Source organism: Rousettus aegyptiacus, unplaced genomic scaffold, assembly GCF_014176215.1.
Source record: "Rousettus aegyptiacus isolate mRouAeg1 unplaced genomic scaffold, mRouAeg1.p scaffold_m13_p_8, whole genome shotgun sequence".
Classification (NCBI taxonomy): domain Eukaryota; kingdom Metazoa; phylum Chordata; class Mammalia; order Chiroptera; family Pteropodidae; genus Rousettus; species Rousettus aegyptiacus.
Window position 1 is genome coordinate 37,180,305 of NW_023416311.1, and position 12,098 is coordinate 37,192,402.

At 33.4% G+C, this 12,098-nt stretch overlaps 1 protein-coding gene across 8 annotated transcripts in view; it reads right to left on the bottom strand.

Annotated features, from left to right (window-relative positions):
• Nucleotides 1–12,098, bottom strand: part of PRR16 (proline rich 16) — a 253,880-nt gene that overhangs the window by 194,076 nt on the left and 47,706 nt on the right. The gene's annotated exons all lie outside the window — the stretch shown is intronic.

The following is a 12,098-nucleotide window of genomic DNA, read 5'->3' on the forward strand; positions in this document are numbered from 1 at the left end:
GGTAGCCTTGCAAATAAATCTTTTTTGAGTGTAATATGAAAATAGTGTGGCACAGTGGTTAAGAACATGGGCTCTACAATAAACTGTGCAATACTGTTATTAGCTCTGGTTTCCTCAATCATAAAACAGATATGATAAAAAAAAAAAAATTCCACCTAGTGCTCTGAAAATGAACAGATGGCAAATTGGTACAGCCACTATGGAAAACATTATGGAGGTTCCTCAAAAAACTAAGAATTGATCTACCATATGATCCAGCAATCCCTCTACTAGGTATTTACCCCAAACACTTGAAAACGTAAATACAAAAAGATATTTACACACTGATGTTCATAGCATCATTATTCACAGTGTCCAGGACATGGAAGCAACTGAAGTGTCCTAGAATAGATGATTGGATAAAGAAGCTGTGGTGCATATATATAATGGAATATTACTCAGCCATAAGAAGAGATGAAATACTGCCATTCACAACAACATGGATGGACCTCAAAATAATCATGCTCAGCGAAATAAGCCAGACAGAAAAAGCTGAAAACCACATGATATCACTTATATGTGGGATATAAACTTAAAAGAAACAAATAAACAGGACAAACAAACAGAGACTTATGGACATAGACAATAGACTAGTGGTTACCGGGGGGGGGGGGGGTGGGAGGGGGAAGGCAGATGGGGTAAAAGAGAACAAATATGTGGTTAATGAAATCTAGTAAGTTTCAGGTGTACAATTCAATAGTAAGGCATATATATTTTGCATTGTGTGTTCACTGCCCACACAATGCAAAATATATATGCTTTACTATTGAATTGTACACCTGAGACTTACTAGATTTCATTAACCAATGCACAGGAAGGAAGGAAGGAAGGAAGGAAGGAAGGAAGGAAGGAAGGAAGGAAGGAAGGAAGAAGTTTGTATGGCGAGGGCTCAATAAATGTTGATACATGTCTACCTCAGTAGTAGAAAACCATATCTTCATCTAACTACCCTGTCAACATCAATAGAAAATAGAGCTTACACGTATATTTTAAGTTACCTAAAAAGGAAGTGGCAAGAACACATCTTACTTTTCAAGCTCTTGAAGAATGATACATTCCTTTAACTTAAGTTTGGAAATTAAGGAACAAATTTATTTCTAAGGTCTAAATTTAAAAAAAAAAAAAAGACAAAATCTGTGGTGCCCAATGCATTTTTATTCTATTATCAATGAAATAAATGATTCATTATATGTTCTTAATATTAAAAAATTCATTGATGAAAATATATAGTTTTAGGATATTTCTCCACAGACATAAATAAAAACTATAAAATATATCATGCAGCATTTTTAAAAAGAATTTAAATTGGGAAACACTACACAGCATCTTTTTCCATTTGTTTAATGATTTTTGCCAATATTTTCTTCTAAAAATAATTTATTCTCCTAGAAATAAGCCTCACTAGCTTAATGAATAAAAAGCGTAAGGAAGAAGTTCAGCCTTTTCTATGACATTACAAGTCACTATCCAATATGAGCTGTCAACTATAAAATTATAAGGGGTTAGTGCTGAAAGAAGCCTTACTAATGAGCTTGAGGTCATATGGAAAACATCAGTTAATTCCAGATAAAGTATGTAATAAAAATATAAATTTCATGGACAATTCTAATATCTAAAACTACTTATATTGATTATCTAATTAAATTGATTTGCCAGGAAACAACAAAAACTTTTAGGAAAGGCAGGATATTATGGACACAGCTATGTACAGGTTAACGGGAGTGAAGACATGCCATTGGCTGGCAGCTAAAAGGAAGAAAATTGTCTCTTTTACCAAAAAGAATTGTGATGTTCAATTTAAGCTTCCTAAATAGCCTCTCTGTCCCTTCTCTCCTACTGTCTCTGCTCAACCTTGTCTTCTGCACAGGGACACTATTAGTTCCTTTCCAGTGCACTGATTACTTAGGACGTATGGAACTTCAAATTATCAGCAAGCAACACATTCATATTGGCTACGGAATGTTCCTTAAGGTAGCAAGCTGAGGAAATTGCATTGGATATATCTCAGATCTCAGATCCCTATGTGGGAAAATCATATTTAGGTATCAAGAGTAGTGCCCTCTAGATTTTTCAGAGGAGCAGTAAACAGACAACTCATTACAACAGTAAAAAGTGTCTTTTCTATTACCAACTAGTACACATATATATGTGCATATGTACACAAACATGGGCGTGTGTGCATGTGAAACTGAAACAAACATTTAATGGAATAATATGAGTGATATTACTGTCTTCTATTTTATTCTATATAACATTTTTTTTCTGTTCTATTAGTTTTAACTAACAGAGGCGCTTCACCGAGGTTCTTTGTAACACCCTAGAAGGAACAAATACCAATGATTTGATTTTAACAGAGTAAATCTGAGAAGACATATCTATTTCCAAATCAGCCCATCTGGGCCCTGAAAGTTACATGACCTCAATTATCCCAGAAGGAACACTCCTATATCTAGATCAACAATTATTACCAAAGACTAACATTGATTATAAAGAATGATGTGTATATGAGGCTATCTCAGCACTTGAATCCAAAAAAATCAGGCAATTTTTCAACATGGCCTTAGGCAGTTATTTTAAAGTTCCATATGTGCTATGGCAGAAAATATTATTTGTTTGCCATTAGTTCTTAAGACTGGAATGCACTGTCTAATATGCATTTTAGTCTATGCTGCTCAACCAAATGCTATGCTCATGGCTAGAAATGATGCAGAGTTGGGAAGTAATGGAGAACATTCAGGCTTTCAAAAAACAATTCTTTATTACTATATGTTTAGACTGTGCTACTTCTGCCCTACCTCAAATACTAACGCAATCAATTATAAAATCTCAAATGACTGCCTTTATAAATAAATATATATTTAAAATATATATACATATCTGACTGCATTTGTTTGAATACTATTTAAAGCATATGCTCTATGTTCATGGTTCTGTTCCATGTACCTATATAATATAAATATAATACATTCTATCTGGGCTGGGAGACAATTAATAACTTTAGAAATGTAACATGATAAATGCTACAAAGAAATATTAAATGGTATTGAAAAAAGGAAAAATAGCAAAAAACAATAGTAAAAAAAAGGGGTATTCATCTATACTGGGGTCAGTAGAACACTAAGCTCTTTAATCTGAGTTCTAAAGGAATGAAAAGAGTTGGTTAAGAGAAGACCAAAGTAGAGAGGAAGGGGTCAAGGAATAAAGTATGTGCAAGGTCAAAGGTAGGAAGAAGAATGACATCTTAAAGGAGCAGACAACAGGCCCATGTGACCAGAACGCTGACTGTCCAGGGATGTATGGTATATAATGCACCTGAAGAGAGAGGCCAGGCCAGGTCACACAGGGTCTTACAGGACAGACAGAAATCCGGCTGTTGTCCTAAGAGACCTGAATTTTCTGGTTAAGGCAAACTCAAATCTGTAAAGTGCCCTAAGAAGGAAAGAGACGTTTTAATATTTGTATTCAAGAAAGTCTGGTCTGGCTCCCATGTGCAAGCAGATAAGCGAGGCTACTTAGGGGCCTCTGTGCCGATCCTGCTCTGAATTCCCTTCCTGGACCGAAGTTCTCAAAGAACAAAAAAATACAGTGTGTGAAAATGCCTGGCTCATTCAAGAAAACCACAGTTGTATTACTGTCCTCTCTGTCTAATAAACCATCACAACATGAAACCCTGTTAGGCTCAGCAAAACTGAAATTGGTTTCAAAGTAAACAAGAACGTGGTTAGCTCTACACAGGTAGGAGCCTTTAGAAATGGTTGTGTTCTCAGGCTCTAGGAGTGACATGCATAAATTTCAACCACAGATATTTTAAAAAATGAAATTATTAAAATATAAAAGACAATAAACCCTGAAAATGACTCACTCATCTCTTCTACTATACATGTTTAACTGTTCATCAAAAAAAAAAAAACAACAAAATAAAAATAAAGTTTAATACTTGTACATTTTTTCAAAATAATCCTTGAAGAAATAGCAAAAATAAAATAGATATTTTAGCTATTTCCAGTTGATATAACGATTACTGTCAAAAAATTAACCATCCAATTATATGGGACTGGACTGATTACTTAAACAGTTTTATAATGTTCTACACATTTTCTGCCAACAAACAGCAAAATTTTTGTTGAAGAAAAAGGTTGAAATCCATAGGTGTTTTAGTTGGTTATTCACAATATCATTTAGTAGTAATCCTTTAGATTTCAGAATAAAGTCAATATTAAAATGACATAAAGTCTTTATTTGATTTCTTTGTTATTGTTGTTATCATTTTAAATATAAGGTCTTAATTTAGAATATTTTGAAACTGCCAGAAAACAAAAATACTATGTTAAAACAAATACAGTTGTTTTCTTTCAACAATATCATGATTTTTAAAAACCTTGTTCTTCAATAGGAAATATTCATGAGAACCTTCATGAGTTCTCTTCATGGTATAGAAGCAGCCTCGAAGCTGCCTGCCAAAAATTTCGCAAAATGCTAAAAGTCATACTGAGCTGCTTTTTCCTCTTTTCGCAGGAGCCCCAGGTAATAAAGAAAAAAAAAAAAATTACCTTTCCTGCCCTTGGAGTCATCTGCTCCTGATTTAGCCATTTTCCTTCAAACCAATTTTCTTTCTATTTCCTTTTCACCCATTTTTTCACAATCTTCCTCTAGGGAACAAACTCACAATACAATTTCTCCCAGCAGTGGCCCTGAGAAGGCTGTACAAAGGCAACCAGCTCCAAACACAGCTGGAACCACTGGGAAAAGAAGAGCAAAGAGGTAACTCAGAAGACTGAGATCTTGGAGGAACTAGATTTGGGGAAGTATTTTAGACAAGTCTGAGAATCAAGGAAAACTTTTTTATCTGTAATTGCAACACAATGCAAATGCTAAAGATCCTTTTAATTTTCAAAGGCACACCCTATAGACCTGTCCCTTTATTTTGTTTATTTGTTTATTTGTTTGTTTGTTTGTTTTGAGGAATTCAAACCACCAGTTACCAAAATTTTAGTAGTGGAAGGCTTTATTCCAGTCCACTAAATCTCTACTAGAAGTGGCATTTTAATAGTATATATTAATGTTTACAAGTTCAAAATTGTAATATGTATATCCATTAAACTGAATTGATGTATATTTAATAGTACAAAATTTTGCAATTGAGGGTGACAGATGACTGCTACTTGCATAGATAAATTATTTGTGAATTTCATTTTGGTTACACAGCAGTGACAAAATCTTAATTCATGTAGAAATATAACTGAAATTGCCATGTTTTCTCAAGAGCTCCCCTTAAAAATCTCAAAATACTCATAAAACTAATCCAGTAACTTAAAAGAGGAGTAGTAGGGTTCTTTTGTTCAAATTAGAACTGGAATATTAATAATAGTTTACTTTGCTTTCTAATTAGTAAATATTCAACATGGATGAAGTGAATGAATAGACAACTCATCCGTTTTAATCTTCTCCATTTATCAGAAGTAGGCTCCAAAGTATATTTTAACATTGTATGTTCAAAAATATAATTTTCTTTAAAAATCTAAGATATATGGGTAACCATTTATAGGTAAAAAAATTCAAAAGTTCAAAAACAATTTATTCAGGCTAACTCCATATTTTATTTCAATTCTGTTACTAGTTTCATTCCTTAACTGAAGTCACTTGCAAGTAACCATCATTAAAGAGCCAGTCACGGAACTGAAATGTGATCTTGCTTGGCCAAATTCAGCTCATTTTGCTTAATATCAGCCAATGTGGGGTGGCTGAAACTTCCAATTTAACAATAACCACTACTGTCATGGATAAAATAATATTTTTATGATGGGATGGGTAATATTTGTATTGTACTTGCTAGAACACTCACTGAGTTTTACCTGGTATGTAATATGTATACTGTAGTAACATACTGAGAAATTTTGTTAAAAATTTAAGTGTTTGTTAAAGAAATTAGTGTTAAACTTGCAAATGAACAAGTATAACACTATACCATTTCTAGTCAATAACACATTTTCAGAAGTGCCAAATATATGCCCAGAGATGGTAGGGAAATTTTTCTTTCAAGAATCGACTTAGTAAAACATTAAATATACTGGTGATCTTTAGTGTATTCAAGTTTGTTAATTAATAAGTGTATTTTCTTTTAGGGTTTTTAAATGATTCTTTCTTAAATTAAATTTGAATTAAATAATGATACTCCTTAAAGCATATGACAGTGCTCAGGGAAATAGCTTGAAAACCAATGATCTAAATAAGGCTTAAAAGAAAAATATCTTGGCTAATAGGAGGCAGACAATAGCTAATCCTAGTATGATGACTTAATTCACGAAAACAGAGGAAGATCCATTAAAATGTAAACACATACAGTATCTCTTCCCACACTTCAAAATGGTCATTCTTTCCATGAACATGTTTCTCTCCATTCATTCATGTGTGTTTTGTGTAATCTAAACAGTAGATACTTATTTCCAGATATGTTTTAAAAAGAGAATACATTTGGGGACATTTTATTTATAGAATCCTTTGAATGGGATAGTGTCAGATATTTACCTGGAAAAATAAAGTAACCCTTTAAAGATAAAATATGTGTAATATTATGACACTAAAAAACAGGTGAACACATCCAGTATTATTGGAATCATTGCATCACTGACATTTAAAACAATAGGTTACTTAGGCCCAAGTGGCTGGAACTCTTACCTGATCGCAAGAAGGCCACACAAACAGTGATTTGCTTTTGCAACTATCACAGTTCTATAATTAAACATCAGCAGTGGTTGATATGATATTTTATAAATAAGATAGGTTGCTTAATAAAACTAAATAGCCAATGGTTAGAGATTAAATATAAGACAATTTGACAAACACCTCGACACTAGATAACAGCACTGTATACATGTTAATTTCTTGATCTTGGTTAACTGTAGTACAATTATATAAGTGAAAGTACTTGTTTTATAGGAAGTGTAAACAAAATATTTAGAAATAAAGGGGTACTATGTATGCAAATTACTCTCAATGATTTCATAAAAACAATTAGAGAGTTAGAGAATAATAAAGTGTGGTAAATGTTAACAGCTGGAGAATCTGGGTACACAAGAATTCTGAGTACGAGTTGTACAAATTCTCTGTGACTAAAGTTCTTTCAAAATAAAAAGTTTTAAAAAACCATCTTACAAACTTTTTTTCTTTGTGATGATGCTCAATAAGCAATAACTTACAGCAGAGATCTGCAATGCTAACTTCTATTTTGAGAAGAGAACAAAGCAATGGACATGGTGCCCTCATGGAGATTTTATATATGCATATTATACATATATGTATATACACGGGCATGTGCGTGTATCTGTATATATACCTGCACATATACACACAAATAAAGTGAATACAATGTAAAGTGAATACAGATAACCACTCTGAATTTCAAACTTATTAAAATTGCTATATTACATTATTTAGATCCATATTTATTATTCATCACAATACATATCTTTAAAAATAATTATGCCCTCCAAAGTTCTGATAAAACTATTGGCTCATTTAAAAGGTTGTTTCTAGAACTATAAAACAGTTTACCAATAAAATCATAATTTTTCATGCAAGAATCTTTCATACTACACAGACTCATATGATTTGTTTAAGGATTTATATTTTTTCTTTCTAACTTGACCACTTGAAGCTCATAGCTAAATAAAGGCAACGAGCATGTAAATATTTCACTTGAAAAAAGATCTATTTTAAGATAATCTTTAGAAAGACACTGAAAACAATGATGGAACTACTTATATTGAGTGTGTAGGGAGAGGAAAAAAAGGTGAGTACAGAGAGTTAGATATATAACTCCATCTATAAAATCTTATATACAAAAAAGGTAAAATAGATCATTTTAAATGCGATTTGGTCAAGAACAGCTGGACTTGAGTATATCTTAACCATCTCTATTTGGTCCCCTGAATAGCACATTTATATGCCTTATATTCTCAATAAAGGAATGTTTGAGTTTACCGGATAAGAATAAAAATATAAGATTTTTAAAAAGATGTTCAAAAACACAAGAGCAATAGAGGTATGAAGGACAAGAGCTCATTTCTCCTAGTGTCGAATGTCTCCAAACTCAGTCCTTGATCCTTTTCTCTATTTCATTTAGTGATTTCATCACTTGAAATAACACCTGTTCGCCAATGGCAACCAAATTTCTATCTACAATTTGAATCCCTGGCACAAACCACTAAACGGTTTATACAATTGCTTATTAAATATCTCTTTCTGGATTTCTAAAAAGCAACTCAAGCTTCATCTGTCATAAACTGAATTCCTGATATCTTTCCACGCCTGTCCCAACAAAGCCCTCCTCATCTCAGTGGACGCAATCTTAAATAATAAGACCACAAAAACTGAATTCATTTTTGACTCTTCTCTTGCTGTTATAGCCCACATGCAATATGTCAGGAAACATTGTCAGTTTTACTTTCAAAAGATATTCACCATTCAGTCACTTCTTGCTATCTCCACTACTACCTTTCTAGTCTAAGACATCATATCATCATCTGTCACATGGACTAGCCTTCTAATTTTTCTTCTTCTCACGCCATCCTGCAGGCTATTCCCAACACACACACACACACACACACACGTGCGCATACATGCACACATGCACAAACACAAACAAAATTGAATGATTCTTTAAAAATATAATTTGGATCATGTGCTTCTCAACTGTCCACATTGGTTCTCTATCTCACTCAGAGAAAAGCTAAAGTTGTTGCAAGGATTACAATGCTCAATGACCGGGCTCTTGTCTTTTGATTTTCTCTCCTGGTGCTATTCCTTGCTATCTCTCTTCCAGACACAAAGGCTCCCATGTTCACACCTTGGAATCTTTGCCATGGTTGTTTAAACCAGCTGAAATATTTTTTTCCACAGATAGTCACACAGCCAAATCCTTCATTTCTTGTTATGTCTTTGTTCAAATGACACCTTCACAAAAACCATCCTATCTCACCTCCACCTTGGAACTCCAGATCCCCCTTATACTAGTCTACTTTTTCTTTTTCCATAGAACTTGCCACTTTCTAAAATGCTATTTAACTTACTAATCTATTATGTCTATTGTTTAATATCCATCTCCTCTTCTAAAATTTAAGCTCCAAAAGAGAAAGGGTTTGTTTGCTTCATTTACTGACATATACAACAATGCCTAGCATGTAACGAGCATTCAATAAATTGTCAAATTAAATTAAATCGAAAAGAACACTTAGTAGGAGTGTGGATGATTATATTAGAATTACTAAATTTGATCCCTTGGAGTTGAATTCAGTAGATAAATGTATGTAAAGATTTCTGCACAGAAATCCAAGAGATTATTCCAAATGGGCAGGAGTAGTAAACTCTTGGGTAAACTATTCCACTGTCTTCTGTCTAGGCCCCTAAGTCTTAATTACACTAGACCCCAAAGATAGACAGCCAGAGATGAAGGAGAAGTGCAAGAGCAGGGACAATAACAATCTGCCTGTGACTTAAGGGACATTGCTCTGAGTCAGAATGACCTGGAAACATTGGAAGTATAAAGGAGACATTACCTCAGCCCATTCATTCTATACCTTTTATTTTTATGTAAAAACGTTTCTCAAATAATATTTGCAAAATGTTTATAATGACATATTTTCCTGGAGAATGGGCTCTGATATGGGTTTTTGCTTTTTTATCATTTCTCTAGTATGAATGTTTTTCCCTAAAAATTCTCATAAAATTAAAGTTAATTCTTATAAAAATAAGCCCTTCAAAAAGCCTAAATTTCCTTATAAAAAATAAAAGTTAGCATTCTTGAAAGATAAAATTGAATATATCCTATTTCTTCTAAGTTCCTTGCATGCAATATTGAACATTATAAGGGTTTCAGCCTATACTGAGGCACAATGACTTAGATGAATGTATAAAAATTCTCAGTATCAGAGAAAACAGAAATTATTAGTCATCTCTAAAAAGTCTGACATCATAGATTTAACCAATAATTTCCTAATCCATTTTATTATATCTATAAAGGAACCAGAAATAGGCTTCAAGGGAACAATAGACTTTCTAAAGAAATCACATAAGTAATATAGAAAATATTTCCAAACAACATTATCTTTGCCTAAATGGCATATCTGAATAATCATAATGTGAATCATATGTAATCTTGCCTAGAGTGAGGAGACTGGGTAAGACAGGGTCCCTGGATCCCAATCAATAGTATTTTATGATTTGGAGACCATATTATATAATCATCATGTAAATTTGATTTTTATCTTCTCTGTTGATATAAAACTCAATCCATACTTACTTTACAAAATATGAGAGAGGAGAACCCAAGCATAGCATACTTGAAAAGAAAATTTTTAATGGATTTTTTAAAAAATACTTAACTATCCAACTAACAAGTTGACTATGAAGGTCTTCAACTCAGATGTCAGTTAACAACTCTTTTATCATTTCTTGTCAACTAAGTATATACAATGGCTCAGGAGAGTCACGTAAATAAATTATGTTTTGTGGCATATTTGCATAAATATATATGCATAATTTAAATATTTAGCATTATGTTTAAGAGATATTACTCCTTTTTTGTATTTTCCTTTGGGTTTTTCTACCAAACGAGTGCCATTTTAGAGTTCTGAAGCATTATTTTGACAGTGGCATAATGTCACAAAGCGAGCTGCCTAAATAAATGAAGAGACAAACAAGAAGGCAGAAATCAAGATTCAGATTACTTTACAGAGGAAACTACCCCATCTGAAGCTTATATGGGAATGACCTGCTAAAGAGTATTAACATCCACTGACTGGTTTACTGTGTTTGGGGGATAACTAGTAATATGGATGGAAAGCTGAACACTGAGAATACTCTTCTAGATCTTTACCTGATATTCTAGACTTCTACATCACTCATTACATTCCTCCTGCATTCTGGTCATAATGTCCTGAACTCCCTGGGTCCTTGCAGAGAGAGGAATTTGCCAAGGAGCCCCTCAGCAGTAATCTCTTAAAGCTCTGAACCAGTACCTCCAAAAACTATCTCCATGGTAAAACTGGAATCAAATATGGCAACATATCATTTGCCATCAAACTACCACCAAGATAGAAAGAAGATGCTTATATTCAAGAAAGGCTCTTACCTGACAGGTTCATTTCATTCCTTTACACAGGAAAACTTAAGACTCTGGGTTTTTAAAATCTTCCAGTTACTCTACCCAATGTCATTGGAACACAGAGAAATGGAGCTGAGCAATGAGAATGTTTAATCTCCTAGGAGGAGGCTGTCAATGCATTTCTATTATACCTCAATTATTTTTCATCAACTGTATATCTATTCTGTTTTTTATCTTCTGTTGCATTAAGCTATGCACTGCATGGAATAATGTAGATAAAATTCTAAGATTCCAATATGTTCTACTAAAGCCTCCTGCAGAATGTTTGCTAAAACCTTCTACTATTTTGGTACTAAGGAGTGCATGAAGCTCTCGGGCTTAGATGGGAAAGCAGCAGCTTCCATCATGAGTGCTGCCACAGAGATTCTTCCTCATTATTCAAATTCCTCTTCTCCTAAGGTTGCTTCTTACCAAATTTCACCCTGACATCCCTTTCTCATATCCACCTCCCCCATACCCCCTGCATTTCACGCATCCAAAATGAAATGCTACTCAAACTTGCAACTTTGCAACAATATGCTGTTTTGTTACCATGGTGTTATTCTAGCATGAGTCTCACGTTGTTCTCTCATATTAATCTTTTAAAAATTAGTTCAGAAAAATGGAAAAAGAAAAACAAGGAAGCAAAGAAGAAAGAAATTAAGAAACAACTACAAAACAGAAAGTGCAGGGAGCCACAATGAAAGAAAGTGAAGGACAGACGGAATATAGAGAGAAGTCAGAGGAAAAAAGGAAAAAGGATAAGCAGAGAATTATCACCATTCACAAACACCAAGGGCTACTCTGTGGCAAGCATTGTGCTAACTGCTTTACAAGCAGAATGTGTAGCATATTTACATGGATAACATTATTTTTGCTTGAGAATTGCCTTTATTTGGTCACCAAATGGTCAGTTCCA